We start from the raw sequence: 20,069 nt of genomic DNA, 5'->3' as shown, positions 1-20,069 counted from the left end.
TAAGTTACCTCCTGGGCCGTGACTTTACCACCATGGCGTAAACTACGTTTACGCCATGGTGGTTGGCGGACTTACCGCCCCATTCCGACCTTGGCAGGGCGGTAAGTCCCCAATCCCCATTTACCCTTCCCCATTCCCATTTTTGCCCCATGGGGCATAATGGGAGTGGGGAAGGCGTTAATTACGCCACCGTAAATTACGGTGGCGTAATTAACTCCATGGTCCCTTAGCGCCATGGATTTTAACACCTGCTAAAAGCAGGTGTTAAATCCGCCATGGTGCTAAGGTACCTCGTACTCAGGCGGTAAGGGTTGGCGCTGTTTACGGCGCCGTAAACCCCTTACTGCCTGAGTTGTAATGAGGCCCATAGTCTTGTTCTTTCCTGTTATCCTACCTGCCGATTTATGGAAACAGATTAGGACTGTAGATGATCAAGCAGGACCTTTTTCAAAATATTTGCAAGGAACTTGGGGCTGGTCACCCTGAGTTACCTGGGGGCAACCAGACCTGGACTCCCTGCTCACTGTGCTCAGAGAGGCACAGCTTCACCTCACTGATGAGGCCCAACAAGGCTGAAACACATGTATGGGGTCGCTGGTGGTACTCTTATTCAGAGAGGAATTGCCATAGCATTTTGGTGCTTGACTGCCCATGTGGGCTGGACAAAGACTGATATGAAAATTGATATTTCCCATCTGTGAAAGGTACAGTGAGCAAAAAGTGTGTGCTGCAAATTCTCATCTCAGAACAGGTTATCATGCCATGTTCTTTCTGGAGAGGGGCGCCTGCTACCTTTTTCAAAATATTTGCAAGGAACTTGGGGTTGGTCACCCTGAGTTACCTGGGGGCAACCAGACGTGAACTCCCTGCTCACTATGCTCAGAGAGACACAGCTTCACCTCACTGATGAGGCCCAACAAGGCTGAAACACGTGTATGGGGTTGCTGGTGGTACTCTTGTTCAGAGTAGAATTTCCATAGCATTTTGGTGCTAGACTGCTCATGTGGGCGGGACAAAGACTGATATGCAAATGGATATTTCCCATCTGTGAAAGGTACAGTGAGCAAAAAGTGTGTGCTGCAAACTCTCATCTCAGAACAGGTTATCATGCCATGTTCTTTCTGGAGAGGAGCGCCTGCTACCTTTTTCAAAATATTTGCAAGGAACTTGGGGTTGGTCACCCTGAGTTACCTGGGGCAACCAGATGTGGACTCCCTGCTCACTGTGCTCAGAGAGGCACAGCTTCACCTCACTGATGAGGCCCAACAAGGCTGAAACATGTGTATGGGGTTGCTGGTGGTACTCTTGTTCAGAGAGGAATTGCCATAGTTTTTCGGTGCTGGACTGCCCATGTGGGCGGGGCAAAGACTGATATGCAAATGGGTATTTCCCATCTGTGAAAGGTACAATGAGCAAAAAGCGTGTGCTGCAAACGCTCATCTCAGAACAGGTTATCAGGCCATGTTTTTTTTCAAACTATATGATTACGATTTAACATCCCCAGAGGCAGAAGTACCTATGGCAAGTGGAAACTTTCAACTACTGGCTGATGAACCCATGAGAGTCTCAGCTAGTGTTTCTTTAGAGTCCCTGGGATTGTCGGAACAACATAATTTAGATACCTATAATTGCATCCCAGATGATACTAAAGCCTATTATAAAGATAGTGTTCTTGTGAATGGCCAGGAGACTCCTGCCATCAGAGGCACTGGAGCCAGCATAACTATGGTGGATGAACCCTTTTTCAAGTTGGAGGATGTTGCGAAGGCACCCAAACGCCTCGCCAAGTTAGTTGGAGGCCCTGTGCAAATTGTTTCCCAGTTACCAGCTCTCACCCAGTGTAATGATATGACTGTCAAAATACCTGTTAGTGTGCAGAGTGAAGTGCCTGGGAGAGTCCTTTTGGGTAATGACTTGGAAACTCTTGGAGATGTGTCTAGTACCCCCAGGCCTCACAACAAAAGGAAACAGGAGCTCACTAGGCCTGCAAGGGAGAGGACCATGAGAGGCTCTCCAGAGGAGTTGATAGAGGAAGCTATCACTCCCATTCTACTGGAGTTGCTCACTGCTATTTCTGGAAAGATAGAGGCAAAGGGGAACCCAAGACCTCCAAGAAAAAACAGCTGGCACCCCTGTACTACCAACAAGGACATCCCCAAGATTGTGTAAAGTCACACCTGTGACACCTCCACCTGCTGAGGCAGAGTGCGAGGTACAACACTGTGTTTCTGAAGAGTCAGATCTGGTGGAAGACACTGTTTTGTTTACTGGCAGAAGGTGGACCCAACAGGGCAGACTTCAGCAGAGGACAAAGAGAGTGTCCTACTCTCGAAGGTCTTCGACAACAAGCTGCTTCTCAACTTGATGGGCAAGAAGTTTCAAAGCATAGGTTGAGCTGGGAAGATGGCCTCTTCTACAGTTAACCGACTTAGTCTATCCCTGGGGACTGCACAAGAATTGTAGGGCCCCTAGCAAGCAGACTACAGTTCCTACAGTTGACCCATGAGATACCTTTAGCTGGTCATTTGAGTTTCAAAAAGACCAAGGAAGGGCTCTCCTTATACTTCTACTGGACTAAGATGGGTTCAGAAGTTGACAAATTCTGTAGGAACTGTCACAATTGCCAAACCTCTGGCAAGAGTGGAGCCAGGAATTAGGCACCAGTGGTGCCTCTCCCAGTGCTGGGAGTTGCTTTTGAGAGGGTGGGCATCAACATTGTTTTTCCCCTTGACTCTCCCACATCTTCAGGAAACAGGTTTATCCTGGTTGTAGTAGACCATGCTACTAGGTAACCTGAAGCAATACCTATGAGGACTGTTACGGCTCAGGCTGTGGCTACGGTTCTACTTGGTATTTTTACCAGAGTAGGGTTTCCTAAGGAAGTGATATCCAACAGGGGATCCAATTTTATGTCCCACTACATGCAAGCCATGTGGAAAAACGGTGGTGTCACTTGTAAGTTCTCTACAGCCTACCATCCGCAGACAAACTGACTGGTAGAGAGGTTTAATCGTACTATGAAGAGCATGATAGGTGCTTTAGAGGAACCCCTTAAAAGAAAGTATGACCTTCTACTGCCATGCCTTCTCTTTGCTTATAGAAAAGTCACTCAGGAGGGAGTTGGTTACAGTCCCTTTGAGATTCTCCATGGTCATCCAGTCAGAGGTCCCTTGGCCCTGATTAATGAGGAGTTGGGGAGTGCTCCTTCCCCCAAGCCAGTCAGAGTGACTGACTATGTGATAGGTCTCTGGAGGAGAATGTCACACATGATGGCAGAAGCTAGTGATAACTTAAAAGCAGGTCAGGCTCTGGTCAAACATTGGCATGACCAGAAGGCCAGCAGGGTTGAGTTTACTCAAGACCAGCTTGTGTTAGTTATTGTGCCTACAAGGCAGAGGGCCTTGCAGGACAAATGGATAGGACTCTTCAAGGTTGTGGGCAAACCTGGAGAGGTGAACTATTTGGTGGACTTAGGCAGACCTAAGGAGGTTCCCAGAGTCTTTCACACCAATCGTTTGAAGGCATATGTCTCGAGACCAGAAGTGGGAGCTTTGTTTCTAGCTTCAGCTCAAGAGGAGGAGGAGAGTGAACCTCTACCTGACCTCCTAAGAGGCCAACCTTTAGATGGGAACATAGAGGGAGTCAATCTCTCTTCACAACTAACACCTGAACAACAGGATGAGTGCAAAGTTCTCTTATATCAGTTTGCCTCCCTGTTTTCACTTTCAAAAGGCTTGAACCCTTGGACAGCATGATATTCTCACTGGTGACTGTTTACCTGTGACAATCAGAGGTTACAGAATGTCAGAACATGTGAGATCCCACACAAAGGAGAGGTCAACAAGATGTTTGATCTTGAGGTTCTAGAGCCCTCTACAAGTCCATGGTCTAGTTCAGTTTTTCTAGTACCAAAGGCAGGATCAAAGGAGTTGGGATTCTGTGTGGACTATAGAGCTCTAAATGCAGTCACAAACACTGATGCCAATCCTTTGCCAAGGACAGATGAACTGGTGGATGGACTTGGTGCAGCCAAGTACCTCAGTACATTTGACCTGTACTGTGACTTTGACTAAGGACAAACAACATGTCACCTGTAGTACAGACAGGTTCTGGTGAATTACCCAGAGATAGAAACTGCTCAATTGTAGCAAATGTGGATTCATATGGCTGAGAAAACTTTTGACTCTTAAAAGGATGGACTCATGCAGGGAAGGAGAATCTGCCATCTACAAATAAAATGAGTCTGCACATGTTTTTGGTGATTAAGCCCGTAAGATAGCTTGGCAAATTAAGTGCTTGCCTCATCCATTTATATTCTTAGACTAAAGGACACAGGTTAAAAATCTGGCAAGCCAGCTCATCCTTTCTCATTTGAGGTGTGTGAATTGGGTACTATCAAAGTGGCTAATAACAGCACATATCAGTACAAGGCATAGAGGAGAGTAGCAAAAAGCGCTCCATAAAAAAAGTATTTTCTCTATATTTGCAGAGACCCTGTCAAACAGTATAGAACTCTGAAACTAGAACGCAGGCACAGAACATCACATCTCTCAGGATGAATGGTCCAGAGAAATGTCACAGGCTCCCACTGTAAAAAAGGATGGGCTGAAGTGGTTATCTCACGGACGCAAAGCGTTACACCTGCACTGCAGGATGAGCTCAGTGCAACAGAGCAGGTATACACAGTTGTTCTCCCCATATAGTGAAGAGGCACAATATGACTGGAAAGGAGCAAAGGATTTAGCAAAGAAACAGAACGTCCTTTCTCTCAGATTTGATTTGGATTCAGAGCTGTTTCTCGGAAATGGGATTTGGAAAATGGGCACAGAGATCAGCATTCATATCAACAACACCCTTAGTTAACAATGAATGCACATATTGGAATTTTACACGATGCCTCACTGAACACCCCATCATTTGTAAGGTTCAAGGGGTTGACCAGTCGTGTGCTTCATGTACTTCGTGGTCTCTTTCTGGAGGCCTCGGAATGTGGTGGTTCAGTTTACTTGATCATCCATTCTTCAGCCTCCCTCTTGTGGGATGTTTTTAACCATGCATCCAAGCCCTACAATATAACTGTGCAGTACTGGCATGGAAAACATCATGATGGCCAGAACTCCCCAGAGAGTGCACAGGGAAAACATGAAGAATAGGCTGCCACCCATTTTTGCCTATGTTGTGAGCACAGGAGGGCACTGCCTAAAACCACCATTGGGCTACACACACAGTAGCATGAAACCATTGGGAATGGCAATGCTGATTGCAAAAAAAAAGCAACTCAGAACTGTGGGGAATTCATTTTCTTAATCCCAAAAATGGTTGCATTACCAGTACTCACCACTATCAGAAAGCCGGCGTTTTTAAACCACCAGACTTTTGTGTAAAACTGAACAAATGAAACAAAACCAGGCCAAGGAAAGACTTGCTAAGAGGTGGATACAATGTAAAACTATATTCTGAAATGACTTGACGGAAGTAATTATTTAATGTATAGGTACAAATTGTCAGTTTGATTTGAATGTAGAAAACTGGGAACAAAAAGTGACATTTAGCTGAAACCTGGCTTAATGAAACTGAATTCTGCCTGACAACTACCCCTGACTGGAGAAACCTGATCAGCCACTCTTCCCAGGCATAGCTGCTTCCTGCTGCCCCTTGCCAAAAGGAATTGTCACCTCTCTGATTAGATTAGGGGTGGAGCACCTGGGAACTGGAAGGAACAGAACAATGCAACTCCCTTGACTGAGGCAAATGTTATATTGGGGGCGTCGTAAAGTGGCTTCCTCTTAGGGGAAACTGGGAGGGGCAGTGCCTCTGCTAGCAGCTGAGCTTGGGGGAAGTGGATAAACCAGTTATTCCACTCTGTGATGTGGGAAGCCACACCCCTTTTTGACCAGGGCATAATTTTAAAAAGATAGATAACTCATAGTGCGGACTTGTTAGAATTATATAAGTAATATCATTATTTTTGTGATTTTTCTGTGAACATTTTGAGAGGCGTTAGGACCCTGTGGTGTATTCTGGGGGGTTGCTAGCGGAAAATAGGGTCTCACTCCAAATATCTGCATGTTAAAAATCTGACACTTCATCAATTAATGTCCATACTCCTTGCGCACATGTGTGTAATTTTGGGTAAATGTCCGATATTGCAAAACCAGTTAAAAAGCGCAAAATGTTGTCATTTTTGAATGCAAGCCCCCAGGAAGATCAGAGGTGGACAAGCATGGACCATAAGGAATATATAATGTGCACATGTAATTTCAACAAATTGTATATCTGGGAAAGATGTATTTGAATCAAATATAGATTTGTGGGCAAACTGACCAGGGGAGGATCCTCTGACCCATAAACAGACCTCATCATGATGACAATCCATTTCCTTCCCCCAATTATGGGAGAGGGGAGAATTGGGCCAATGGCAAGTAGAGAGGGGCAGGCTTAGCTAGACCCAGGCACACACCCATTTTCAAAACACATAAAAAGAGACTGCTGGGACAGGTAGAGACATTCAATTCCATTTGCTGCGGAGCATGCTGACCGACAACTTCACATCCAGAGATCCAGACTTCAAATCCATCAATCTCCAGAACCTGTAGCAGTATCCAGAAAGCAGTGTTACATCCAGAATCCAGAGAGGCTAGACCAGCAGAGCAGAGCTGACCCGGACCGCTGTAAGCAGAACCAGTGGCCCAGATCACTGTGAAGTGCCGAGACCAGAACCGGAGTCCAGTCCAAAACCTGACCAGATCCGTGGCGAGGCCTATTTCAAATTTATATTGTGAGTACCTAGCAGAACTGTGCAGAACCAATCTCTTAGTTAAAATAATCTAATCCAAACTATTTTAACCTAAGTAGAACAGCCTCCTAGAAATCGTGTCATCTGTCATTTGTAAAGCTGCACAACTGTCACCTGTCAATTCTGCAGCTGCAAGCTGTCACCTGTCATTTTGAGTTTTACTTTAAATCCGAAAATCTACCTTTATTTAATCGTCCGTATCTCTGGAACCGTTTGGGTTAGGAAAGCTTAGAATCTAAGCTTTCCATCAAGCCTAGAACCAACTTCCTACCGCGATTTTCGATTTGGCCTGATTTCATTACCTGTAAAAAGATAGCAGCTTTTTGCTTTCCTGTGCTAAACATTCATTTGTCTCTTAATAACCATCCCTGAATCATTGCTAAAGTGAGCCTGAGCTCATCCCAAGTATCTCTCACTCACCCTGAACCTCCTAAAGGGAATTAAAAACATTTTCAGCATATTTCTCACTTCACTGCCACCACATTCAAAGCACTTGGGCCTGTGTTTTAAAACTCATACCTGTTTTATCTAAGCTTGCTGGGGTGAGAATTGAATTTCGTATTGCATTTAATTGCATTCCTGAGAACTGTGTGTGTTACTTCCATCTCCTTGCATTGCATATAAGGCGGGGGGGGGGTGAATTGTCACCAGGGGAAAAGTGAACATATGATATCTTGTGAAACCATATCAGTTAGTTTCTGTACTGCATTTTCATTCAACATTACATCCATTTGAAACCATAAAAGTATTTTCGCTGCCTTACCCATCCTACACCAACTCCTCATTGATTGTAAAGAAGTGTGCTAGTGCCAGATTACCCATTGTTGATCACCATCATATGTCTAAGTGTACTATCAGATATTAATTTATTATAAAGTGTGATATATATATATATATATATATATATATATATATATATATATATATATATATATATATATATATATTGTTTAAATTTTCAAATTACCCTTTTAATTTGCAAAACAAACCTACTTCTTGGCTCAGTTGGGTCAGGGGGATTGTAGGAGGGGGGGTGTTATACAAGGGTTGTCATCCAGAGTACTGAACTGATTATAAAAATACATCAATAAGGGTTTTCCTCAGCATCCCAGACTAGGCATTGACTTAGCTGTAGTGTTGATTGAATATCGCTTACACTCTACAAGGGAATTTTTGAATGCTATGCCAGTGCACTTCCCGGCCTATTATTGCAAACACTCCTAGTTTTCGGTATTCATTCCCATTCAGTCCTTGTCCTCTCTTTGAGGGCTCACCCAAAGGCAAGGTGCAGACTCTCTTTCTGTATATATAACATTCTATCACCATTACTCGGACACCTCCCTCCATATCCTTCAACTTCTTTAATGTTTTCCCTGCTCTGCCTTTTGCCAAACCCTTTCCATGAACTTGTTCCATGATCCATCAGCTTCACTCTCCATGTACTTACCAGGACCAACCTAGGTTAGTGGTTAGGTTCTAATAATTGCAGCATTGTATCCTAACTGTCTTGCTTTCTGAAGTCAGCTCTTACTATGACTGTGAGAAATGTATGAGCCATGGGTATAGGATGACTCTGGGAGAAACATAGGAGAAATGAAAACAAAGAAATCATATTGCTGAACTGCAGAGAATAACATGGTTTCATGAGAAGCCCCACAGCATTTGTCCCAGATTTTCCCTAAGTACTTACTAAGTGGGAGGGATGCTTAGCACAAGCAGTGCTTGTTAGCCTTTGGAACTTGCAACAAGTTAGTTTCAACTCATGATGGTGATTGGGCTTGGGCTGTGGATGGCTTGGTTCTCTTCTGTCTGAGTCTAGTGTCCTCCACTGCTTCTCTCGCTCTGACTTGGCAGCCTGGCACTGTTGTAGTGTGCAGCCTTTGCACCTGCACACCAGCAGATATTGCTGCATGAGGATGCCTGACTCAGAAACATTCATATTAATTTGACCTAAAACAGACTGGTGCCAGGGCAGGCCCCAGGCACACCACGCTGTATGGTGAGTTTCTAAAGTAACAGTTGTGAAGGCATCATGAAGTATGACAAAGACAAAAGACTTAAATTCAAATAAGAGATATTTGTTAACTTAAATGTCAGGATGGTTGAAGCCCTAACTTGTCTTATGCTAATGTGGGATTACCCTGCCTGGACGAAACTAAGGAACGTCTGAGTCAAAGAGTTCAACCTGAAAGTCTGCCTGTCTCCAAAATCTATCCTTGCCCTCACAACTAGAATTAACCAGTGTGTATGGATGTCACGGTCAAATGATATAGTGGTCAACTTAAAGTTCTGAGCTTCTTACAGCTCACAGCTTACTTTCAGCTTCCCTTCTCCAAGTACAAGAAAGTTCCATGAAAAAGTCTCAAAGTTGACCTCCCAGTTCAGGGCAGCAAAGTTCCAAACCAATCCTTGGGGTTCCCTTCCCCAAAGTTCAAGGAACACAATCCAAAAAAAGGGTTCTTGAGACTATCAAGACAACAAAGGTGGGTCTTGTAAGCCTCAGGGTTCCCTTCCACAAGACTTCATATCTGCCGCTGATACTTGTTATAGAATTTCTATAAAAAAAAATCCTAGCAGTGGTTTCCTTATGCTGTGGTTTTTTGTTCTTATGGTTACCATGGTAACCGTGTGTTCTTATGGTTTACCATGTGGGGCTCTCTGGTCTAGGTGCAGTGGTTAGACCACAGGGTCCACCCATTACAGGTCATGCAACCGGGGTTCCAAGACACCTTGGAACACACACACAAGGTTACATGGCGCTGGCTCCTGTGTACCAAGTCAACTTCACTTGGTTCTTTTTTTCTGGCCTGTTGGCTTTGGGGTTATTCTTGCACCTCCTTGGCTTCTCCCTATTAACCATGTGTTCCTCACCCCCTTCCAAGCTGTGGCTTTGTCATACTGCATTGACTCACAAAAAGTTGCACTGTCTTCAAATGTGCACTTTTATATTTTTCAAGAATTTTAAAGGTCGATTCAGTTCAGGATTCAATGTGTACCTTTTTATTTCAATATTTAAGTGTCCTTTTTGATCAGTAATCAATGAGCCTTTAGTTGTTCAAAGCAACGTTTTTCTTTAACTCTGTATTCAATGAGCATTTAATGGTTTAAAGTAATGTTTTCCTCTGGCCTGGTATTTAATGAGCATTTAATGGTTCACAGTAAAGTTTCTCGTTAGCTCGATATTCATAAACCACATTGTTGTTTCTATACTGTAGATAGGAGTTTGTTTGCGGTCTTGTTGTAGCATCCCAGAGCCTCTCTGCCCTCCTGACACTCACCAGCCTTCTGTACATTAACAGCGCAAGCTCTGCTCTCCGGCCTTGTGCTTCTCTCCGCGGGCCAGCAGCTCTAGTGCTGCGGTCACCACGTGGACAGCATCCTCTCTCACAGCAGCTCCAGCTGCACAGTCAGGGGTCTGGAAGTTCCCATACTTGGGGAAGTCACGCGGCCCACTTGGCTCGGGTTCCCAAGTCTGCCGGGTGTCTAGCCAGTGAGCTGGCATGCATTGCTCCAGTTCCACCATGGCTGCCTCTTCATACGTTGCCCCTTGTCTCGCGCTACTTATGTCTTCCTCTGGCTGCTTGATTTCCATGTATACACCTTCAGCCCCTTGACAGGCTGCAGCTGTGGCTGACACATTAGTCCTACCTGACGATAATCAGATGGGCATGCCTGGACCTCACAACTCCTAGTAGGTATCGTCCTCATCCCAATACCAAAGTGGTGAAAAGAAGTAATCTTCACTGCTCTTGATGGTCTCTTCTTCGTCTCAGTACTGTCAAGTCTTATATGTGGAAGAATGAGGGGAATTGGATTACAATAGCCCATGAAGGTTGGAGGAGGGTTCTGTTGGTTGTCATTAGTAAAAGGGGATACCATGTCTCACGAAGGGCACCCCACTGCCAATTCTCAAGGACCCTCCACCCAGGTGATTCAGCCTCATTTCTCTATCCTCAGGGTCAGGATCCAAAAGTGATGACCTTTCCCTGGTGACCTGCGTAGATGATCCAAGGGGAGCAGGAGTAAGAATACCTTCAGGTTTCTCACACAGTCCACTGCAGCAGAGGAGGACTAAGAAACAAACATTAATCCTAAGTCAAACATAGGTAGAAGCACGTTAAAAGCAAGATTAGTAGAATTGGCCAATCTCATCATCATGATTGTGTTATTGCCAGGTCAGCACCAGATTCCACTTAAGATAAAAAAATAAGCTTCGACCATGAAGTCATATATAGTATAATAAAAAGGCTTAAGCCCTCATGTGCACCGGGGACCGATTGCGTATCTAATGAGCAAACCCAGCTTTATGGACAGATATATTAAGCACCTTGTTTGATTTGGTAGCTAAGATAGTTGTGATTCCTGACTCATAGCAGCTGTTGCACTTGATCTCTGTATATAAGAAGGGTGAGGGAAAGGATCCACAGAATTATAGACTGTTATCCTTCCTAGATATTTCTAGTAAATTGTTTGCCCCATGCATATTGCAAAATTATCGATTTGGCTGAATAAAGAACACATTCTGACACAATAGCCTGCAGCTTTTAGAAAGGGTTCATCTGTGGCATATAACATGTTAATCATTAATACCTTGATGTATCAGTTATGACAGAGAAATCCATTGCTGCTATATGTATTATTTATAGATGTTACAACTGCATTTGACACAATTGATCAAGCCGAACTGTGGAGTAAATTGGTGAAGTTGGGGATGCCTAGAGAATTATTGTATGCTTGCCAAATATTGCATAAAGGCAATGTGGCCTGTGCCAGGCTCAATTGCCTGGGTGACGTATCTAAGTTGGTCATGGTAGAAAGGGGTGTAAAGCAGGGATGCATACTTGTACCAGCCCTTTTTAATGTATTTAACTCCTTTTTAGGAGTTAATAATTTTGCCCTTAATCTTGGCCATGTTAAATGTCCTGCACTTGCATATCCCGACAAAGTTGCCATTTTTGATAACACCTATATGGGAATCTGTCGGAGTGTGCAGGCTCTAATTAAGTATGCAACTAGTAATGGATTGAGGATAATTTTGGCTAAATCTAAATTGTCGAGGGTTAAGTGCCTTATCAAAACGAGCAACAGCACAAATGATAAGGTTCCCAATTATTGTTATTTGGGCTATCAAATTAGTGGCCAAAAAGTGGATCAGATTTTCCTGAAGAGGCGTAGCACAAATGCCAACTCCATTATGCTGCCTATAACAAAAATGCCTATATCATGATGTGGGCTGATATTGATTTATACAGAAAAACCAAAAGCTAGCATAATTTACGCCCTGGAAACTTGATATAAAGACCTTCATAGATGGGTGAATTTGTTTGGAGGGTGTAATTTGGAGGAATATCTTGGATCTTACTAATGCTATGCCGATCCAAACCATAGAGGGAAACATTTTATCAAAATAATGTGTGCTGTGAATGGCTCACTATTGTTAGTCTTAAAGAAAGAAATAGTTAAAAAACTAGTACTAGTTTGCGAGTATTTATGGTGTTCAATGGCATTTTTTTTTCAGGAAGTGGCATGGTCAGCGATTGTACGCAGGGGGAGGGAACATCATTATCATCCATTAATAAAATTGCAGAAAAGTTGGACTGTGCCCAAAATCATGACTATGGCCTCATTACACTTTTGTTGGTATCTCGCTGGTATAAACGGCGGGATATGGAGAAAGTACCTTACAGTCTCCATCGCCCGATAGCCTGGTATTACCATGATATTACGGGCTGCAGAAACGCGTTTAAGTTCCCATTCCATGGAGTCCCATAGAACTCCATGAGATGGGATTTCCGGAATGAATGGAACTGGTAGTACCTGTGACGGTGATTCTGACAATTATTTTTAGTAGGGGCCTAATATCCTGCCGGTAGTTCGATGACAGTACCACCAAACTTGTATTTCCCTGGTCCGGAAAAAATGCTGATGCCGAAATTAACGTTATTTTTTCAAACATTCATTGCAAACTGGAGAAGTTAAAATGAACCCTTATACTGTAAGTTGAAATCTTTGAATATATTTAGTAAGATGTATTTCCCACATAAAAGGCCATACAAATATATATTTCAGTTTTCTGCTCCTGTTTTGAGATGTATTTTTACGTTGGTAAGGCTCGATACAATTCCTGTTCTAAGGATAAAAGGTGTCTGGAGCGGGTTCCTTAAGCTAATCTTTTTTGTAGAGTCTGTGGTAATGTTGAGGAAATTGAAATGGTGCAACATCTTGTTACAGTATGCTCTACTTTTACGAATACCTGTGCAAGGTATTATGGAAAATGTATTGAGAACTTGGACACTATAGCGTAGGCTATGTTTTGGTTAAATTGTGTATCTGTACGTAGTATGGCGCTTTCAATGGGCACTGTGAAGTTGTGGCAAGTGGTTGAGTCTAAGTTATGTATGAATGCCATCTTCCATAAATGGCTAGGATCCCCTGAGAGTATCTGTTGTCGGAAGTTAAAGTGAGAAAAACGTTGGGATTTCAAGGTCAGGATTGTTATTGTACTATTTGAGTGATCAACAAAACTGATATATATCTCTGCTTTCGTTTTAATGTATATCTGTGTTGTTTTTAAATTACTAACTGTAGGAAATGTAATTTTTAATTTTATATATGGATTTTTGTGTAGGTACATTTATAATGTGGATGCAAATATATTGTGATAAGTTTATGGTTAAATAAATACAATAAAAACCATTTGCTGCATCACCTCGTTGGGAGAGGGCAGGAGCCCTTCCTCCACTGTCCCGTCAGATGCATCACCAGCACAACTGAGTCAGACCCTGCATTGCAACACTCCGCTTCGCTCTGCTTCTCCAGCCCACCCGAGGTATGGGTCTGCAAAATCGTGAGAAGTAACCAAGCCCAATATCATAATCAAACTAGGCGCTCTTCATACGCAAGTTCACCCGCCTTTTTATATTCTCTGCGTGCGGCGTGAAGAAAATGGTTGCACTGTTGTTGTAGCCAGGTTGCTAAGCAACCACACGCTTGAAGCAATCTCCTGATTGGCTGCCGCTGTTGATTTCCCCAGGCCAGCACCACCAGAAGGCCAACCTCTGAAGGGCCAGTCAAAAGGGCCAAGCCTGTCTGCACAGGCACCATTTGCTGCATCACCTCATCGGGAGAGGGCAGGAGTCCTTCCTCCCACTCAAAAAGGCCGAGCCAGTCTGTGCCTGTCTAGGCTGGTTGTGCCGTCGGCCACAACCCCTACATCTTAGCCGCGATACTGATACTGTGAGTATACCCTTCATCTCTCTGATTGTATCTGTCTCGATATCCACTAAAGTCCCAAGGAATTTACAGACCATTATCTGCTGTAGCGGCACTTTGCTATTCTCCATGTCCCTAACGTCCGTACAGCTAGCCTGGACACTCAAGCTCGGCATACTACTTGCGGCAAGAAGTGCTTCATCCTACCCACCGTGCCTGTCACTGCACCGAATAGACTTAGCTGCATATTCCTATTCCCATTACATGTACCAGCTTTCAGAGCCAACATGCTAGACATATGCACTATATGCCATTGCCACCTCAACAGAGACTATACTACTTGTTAACACGGATTAACGCTGCATCAGTGTCCCTATTGTTCGAATAGTCAATGCCATATGTGCTTCACGTTAGTACTGCACCTATGACCATACCGCCTAATTAGACATTGTGCCACATAATATCTGCTAAGTTTTAGACTTATTAACTGTTTAGCATTGTCCCTGTACCTATACAGCTTGAATAGGTAATGCATTACATGCTCAAGACTTAGTACTGTATTTGTGACCCTACCACTTGATTAGACATTGTGCAATGTGCGATTTGTTTAGTATTGAACCTGTGAACTGTCAATAGTGCTTCAGTGCTTTTCCGTTTGATTAGTTAATGTGTCATGTACAAACCGCTCAGAACCAACCTGTACCATTCACATTTGAACAAAATTGTATTATTTATCAACTTTGATCAAGCAATTTATCTACACCCATACTATCTGGGGACATGATTGTGATTCCTTGTCCGGTGTATATGACTCGCCTACTTCTGTTATCTTAGGTTCTAGTATATCACCTGCGTTCTCTAGTCTTTGTGTATATTACCAGCAATACCATTAGTGAGTCAATGCTGTGTTCACTGTTGGGTGTCCTGACCCACGTTTAAGCTATCATGCCACAACATTTGGTGCTGTGGGCTTAGAAAATTCAAGATGGCGGAAAACCCACATGTGCGCCGAAATCCAGGAAAGCTGCGCAGTTTGTGCGCACACCAAAATGGTTCCCTCACTTGCCACCCACCAGTGCGAGAATGAAAGGCCGGGTTGCCATGAGGGAAATGGGTTGCCAAAGGAAAAACAGTAGCGCCGGTTAGCTTCAAAGCGCTTTAAAACCACCATTGGACTACCCGCACAGTAGTCTGAAACCATTGGGAATGGCAATGCTGATTGCCAAATGCAACCTAGAATGGTGGGGAATTCATTTCTTAAATCTCAAAAAGGGGTGCAGTACCAGTACTCACCACTATCCAAAAGCCGGCGTTTTAAAACCACCAGATTTTGTAGAAAACTGAATAAATGAACCCAAAGCAAGCCAAAGAAAGACTTACTGAGAGGTGGATCCAATGTAAAGTTATATCCTGAAGTGACTTGAAGGTGTATAACAAGACTGGCTGACCTGTGGATTTCAGCAGTTTAAGTAAATTTGGACTGAAAGACACTACAAATCTAAATGTTCAAATTGACTGAGTGACCTACTTCTGAGTGTCACATAGGTTGCAATTGTTTAAATGTCATAGTTTTAAACTTAGAATCAGCATTCTAGCTGCATATGTAAAAATGTTTAGTTTTATTTGAATGCAGGAACTGGGGAACAAAAAGTGACATTTTATCTGAAACCTGGCTTAAGGAACTGAATTCTGCCTGGCAACTACCCCCATCAGGAGTGAAACTTGAGTCACAACTGTGTTCCCAGGCCTATCTTCCTTTTGCTGGCCACACTAAGAATATACCATCTATCTGATAATTGAATTACCTGTGCTCTGCAGGAGACTGAACAATGCAACTCCCTTCACCCAGGCAGAGGGTTTATTGAGAGGATCATAAATGGCTTCCTCTTGAACAATGAGCCCTCTCTTGACTCAGGCAAAGGTTTTATTACAGCAGTCGTAAAATGTAGCTTCCTCTTGGCAGAAGCTGGGAGGGGCACTGCCTGTGAGAGCAAGCTGGCTTGGCAGAACTGGATAAACCAGTATTTCTACCTTGTGCTGAGAGGAAACCACACCCCTTTGGAGCCAGAACATAACTTTAAAAAGATGGATCATTCATAGAGCGGACATGTGAAAATTTTATAAATCATACCATAATTCTTGTGATTTTTCTGCCCACAGTTTAAGAGGTTTTTAGAACCGGTGGCATGTTCAGGAGGGTTTTAGCGGAAAAGTGGATATTACTCTAAATGTATGCATGTTAAAAATCTGAAACTTCATCAGTTAATGTCCATACTCCCTGCGCACATGTATGTAAAGTTGGGTCAATGTCAGAAATTGAAAAATCAGTTAAAAAGTCAATTATGTGCCATTTCTGAATGCAAGCTCTTAGAAACAGCAGATTTGGACAGAGACATGGCTAAATTCAGCCACACCATGTATATGTAATTTCAAACAACTGTGTAACTGTGAAATATGGATTTTGATCATATATAGATTTGGGTGCACAGATGATAGGGGAGTTGTTTCAAGAGATCATAAATGGATGACATCACCCTGACACCACTTAGTTCCCCAATCAGGGGACGAATGAAAGCTGGACCAATGACAAGTGAGAGGGGAAAGCTTAGTTATGACCAACACACCCACCCACTTGCAGAACATATAAATGGACCACTGAAACTTAGGTGGAGACCTTCAATTCCATTTGCTGCAACGCGCTCTGCCGGACCATACAACATCCAGAGATCCAGACTTCAAATTCATCAACCTCCAGAAAGCCAAACTAGAGACCAGACCAGAGAGAGAAAGCAGTGCTGTACCCAGAGAGAAAGCAGTGCTGTGCCCAGAGAGAGACCCGAGCCCAGTCTAAAACCCTGACCAGATCCGTGATGAGGCCCATTTAATTCAAGAATATAGTGTGAGTACCCAGCTGAACTGTGTAGAACCAATCTCTTAGTTTAATTTCATCTAATTCAATCTATGTATCCTAAGTAGAACTGCCTGATAGCTCCAAATCTGTCACCTGTCATTTTAGCTGCAAAATCTGCCACTTGTCATTTTGAGCTTTTAAAATTTGCAAAACCAAAAACGACCTCTATTAAATCGCTCATATCTCCGCGACCGTTTGTGCTAGAGACTTGCAGTAACTTTCATTTGAAAGCTTAGAATCTTAGCTTTGAATCGCATTCCTACCCCTTATAGTTTTACCGCAATCGCGGAACACGCATCCGCGAATTTTACCGCGATTTGCAAATTTCTCCTCGTGTAAAAACAGCTGCTGCTTGCCTTCCATTTGCCAGAAATTCGTTTAACCTGCTAATCATTCCTGAATCATTGCAAGAGTGAGCCTGAGCTAATATTAACTAGATACCATTCACCCTGAACCTCTGAAAGGGAATTAAAAGCATTTTAGCATATTTTTTTAATTCATTGCCAGCACATATCAAAGCAATTTGGGCCTGTGTTTTCAAACTTCTGTAGTCTAAGCTTGCTGGGGTGAACTGAATTACAGTTGATTGCATTTCTGAGAACTGTGTGTTTCCTTCCATTTCCTTGCATTGTATCAAGGGGGGGAGGGGATTGCCAGAGAAAAGTGATTACATTGTTTTGCTGAAATCATATCAAGTTGTTTTCTATACTGCATTTCATTCATTCAACCTTGCATTTCCTTGATCCTTATAAAGCATTCTCTACCACATTATACTTCTGTACCTATTTACCAGTGTGCTACCTTATCCATTTCAAGTCAACTCCTTATTGATTATAGAGAAGCGTGTTAGTGCCAGATTCTCCGTTGTTAATCTTTATCATATCAGATTAAGTGTGCTAGTCAATTATTAATTTATTATAAAGTGTGATATATATATATATTTTAATTTATCAAATAAACCTTTTAAACTTGCAAAACAGAACTACTTCTTGGCTCAGTGGGGTCAGGGGGATTCCAAGAGAGGGGTGTTATATAGGGGTAGTCATCCAGAACGCATGAACTGGACCTAAAGATATATCAATAAGGGTTTTCATTCAGTATTATAGACTAGGCGTTGACTTAGCTGTAGTGTTGAATTGAATCCTCTTACAAATTGGGGGCTCGAGCTGAGACGTTGGGTTAGATTTACCACTTGTGCAGCTTAATACAGTGTGCTAACTGATGGGATACATACATCCGGTCGGATCACCAGGCTGCATTACGCTGTGAAGCATTCCTCAAAAGGGACACTCCAAGAAAAGTTCTGTTCTGCAAAAATAAAAGTTCTGTTCTGCAAAAATAAAATACTAACTCCTGTAAGTCAGGACAGAGACCAATCTCTAGAATGACGACCTTGGTAGATATGAAAATAGCCAGAGAGCACTTCTTACATAAACTATTTGTGAGAGGTGAATGGGCTGAGCAGGGCCAGGATGCCTGGTTGCAGGCCATCACGCGACAGGTCACTGAAACAGGGTCAGACTTATGGAGAGATCAGGGTCCATTACATGTGGCCCTGAGTGAACTATATATGGCTCCTAAAGCCAAAGAGGAACACAATAAGATTGCCAGGATAGCAGCATACCTGTACCTATATATGGGAGACATGCAGGATAGATGTGCTGAAAGCCAAAATCTGGCAAATAGGCAACAGATGGTGTTAGAGAAGGTCCAATCTGACCTGGTCTCTTCTGAGCAGAGGCTGCAGAGGAGCCAGGAGTCAGAAAATGACAGTAGGCAGCACATCATTAAAATAAAGAAGGATATGGATGTGCTGCAACAGGAAAAGGTAGAACAGGATACCAGATTTCTGGCCTTGCGGAAGGAATACCAAGAAGGTTTGGACTCCCTACTGCAAAACCAGAAAAAGCTGGAGCAACAACTGGACTTCAACAGGGTATGTGCTGAGCAGGTAGTCACCCTGCAAGGCCACCTAGATAGAGTGAAGGCAGAGAGCAACAAACTAATTCTGAAAGACCTGGATACCCAGGCAGAGTTTGATCAGGAGCGCCAGAATGCTGGTGCCTTCCAAAGGCAAAGGGACGACCTGGCAGCACAGATGCAGGCTCTCAGTCAGGAAAGGGATACCTTAGGCCAGGAAGTCTGCCATTTAAAAAGAAAAATGGAAGAAAATCACCTGACCCACCAGGGACTGGGTGACCTCCAAAAAGAACACCAGAACTTGCTAGAGCACACCAGGAGGGTGGAGGATGCTCTAGCAAGAAAGGAGCAGGCCAATAGGGACACAGCTCAGGAGGTAACCCTCCTGCAGCAAAGACTGGCCCAGTTCTCCAGGACCAACCAGGAAGCACAGAGGGAAAATGAGGCCCTCTGTCAACACAATGATAGGCTCCAACAACAGGTAGCGATGCAGGAGAGACTGATAGAGTCGAGTAAGGCCTTAACAGAGGAACTGAAAGCACAAATGCAGGCTCTTGCATTGCAACAGGGAGCAGGGGCGGATAGAGATGAGGTTCGCTGGGAAATGGAAACTCCGGAGCATAACCTCAGGAGCCCTAGTACCAGAGGCCCTCATACCTCTCAGTCCCTGGACTCTACCACCCCCATGTCCCCTGGCGCACATGAGCACAGGGCCGCAGGGATGGCAGATTACTATCCAGCTAAGAGTATGGGGCTCATAGTCCAGTACCACTCAGGAATGGAGGGGTGGGCATCCGGGTATGGGCACCCAAGTACAGTACAGTTCAATTGGGAACCCCAGGAGAGTAGGCCCATTAAGGGCATCCTGAAAACCTCTGCCCAGTTAGGTCAGTGGAGGGGGTACCCATCAAATCCTGGCAGCAAGGAGGAATCTGAAGACTCCTCTGAACTGCGCAGGACACAGGAGACCAGGTCCCCACATTCTGCCAGCCATTCCCAGGCTCGCAGAATCCGGGAAAACCTGGAAGAACAGACGGGAACCTCTGGGAGCAGTGCCTCTGAGTCCGAGGAAGAATGGACAAGGGTTACCCGAACCAAAAAGGCCAATAAGGCAAAAAGGGCCTTGCTTAAGGACCCCTTAAAGCAGATTAAGGCGATCAGGAGCGTCATCACGCCTTACCATAAGAACGCTAAGTATTCTGTTTGGGAGCACTTAGAGTTGTTTGAACA

This window comes from Ambystoma mexicanum, chromosome 4p, assembly GCF_040938575.1.
Source record: "Ambystoma mexicanum isolate Mex_15411 chromosome 4p, UKY_AmexF1_1, whole genome shotgun sequence".
NCBI classification, from domain to species: Eukaryota; Metazoa; Chordata; class Amphibia; order Caudata; family Ambystomatidae; genus Ambystoma; species Ambystoma mexicanum.
This window is presented reverse-complemented; position numbering follows the sequence as displayed.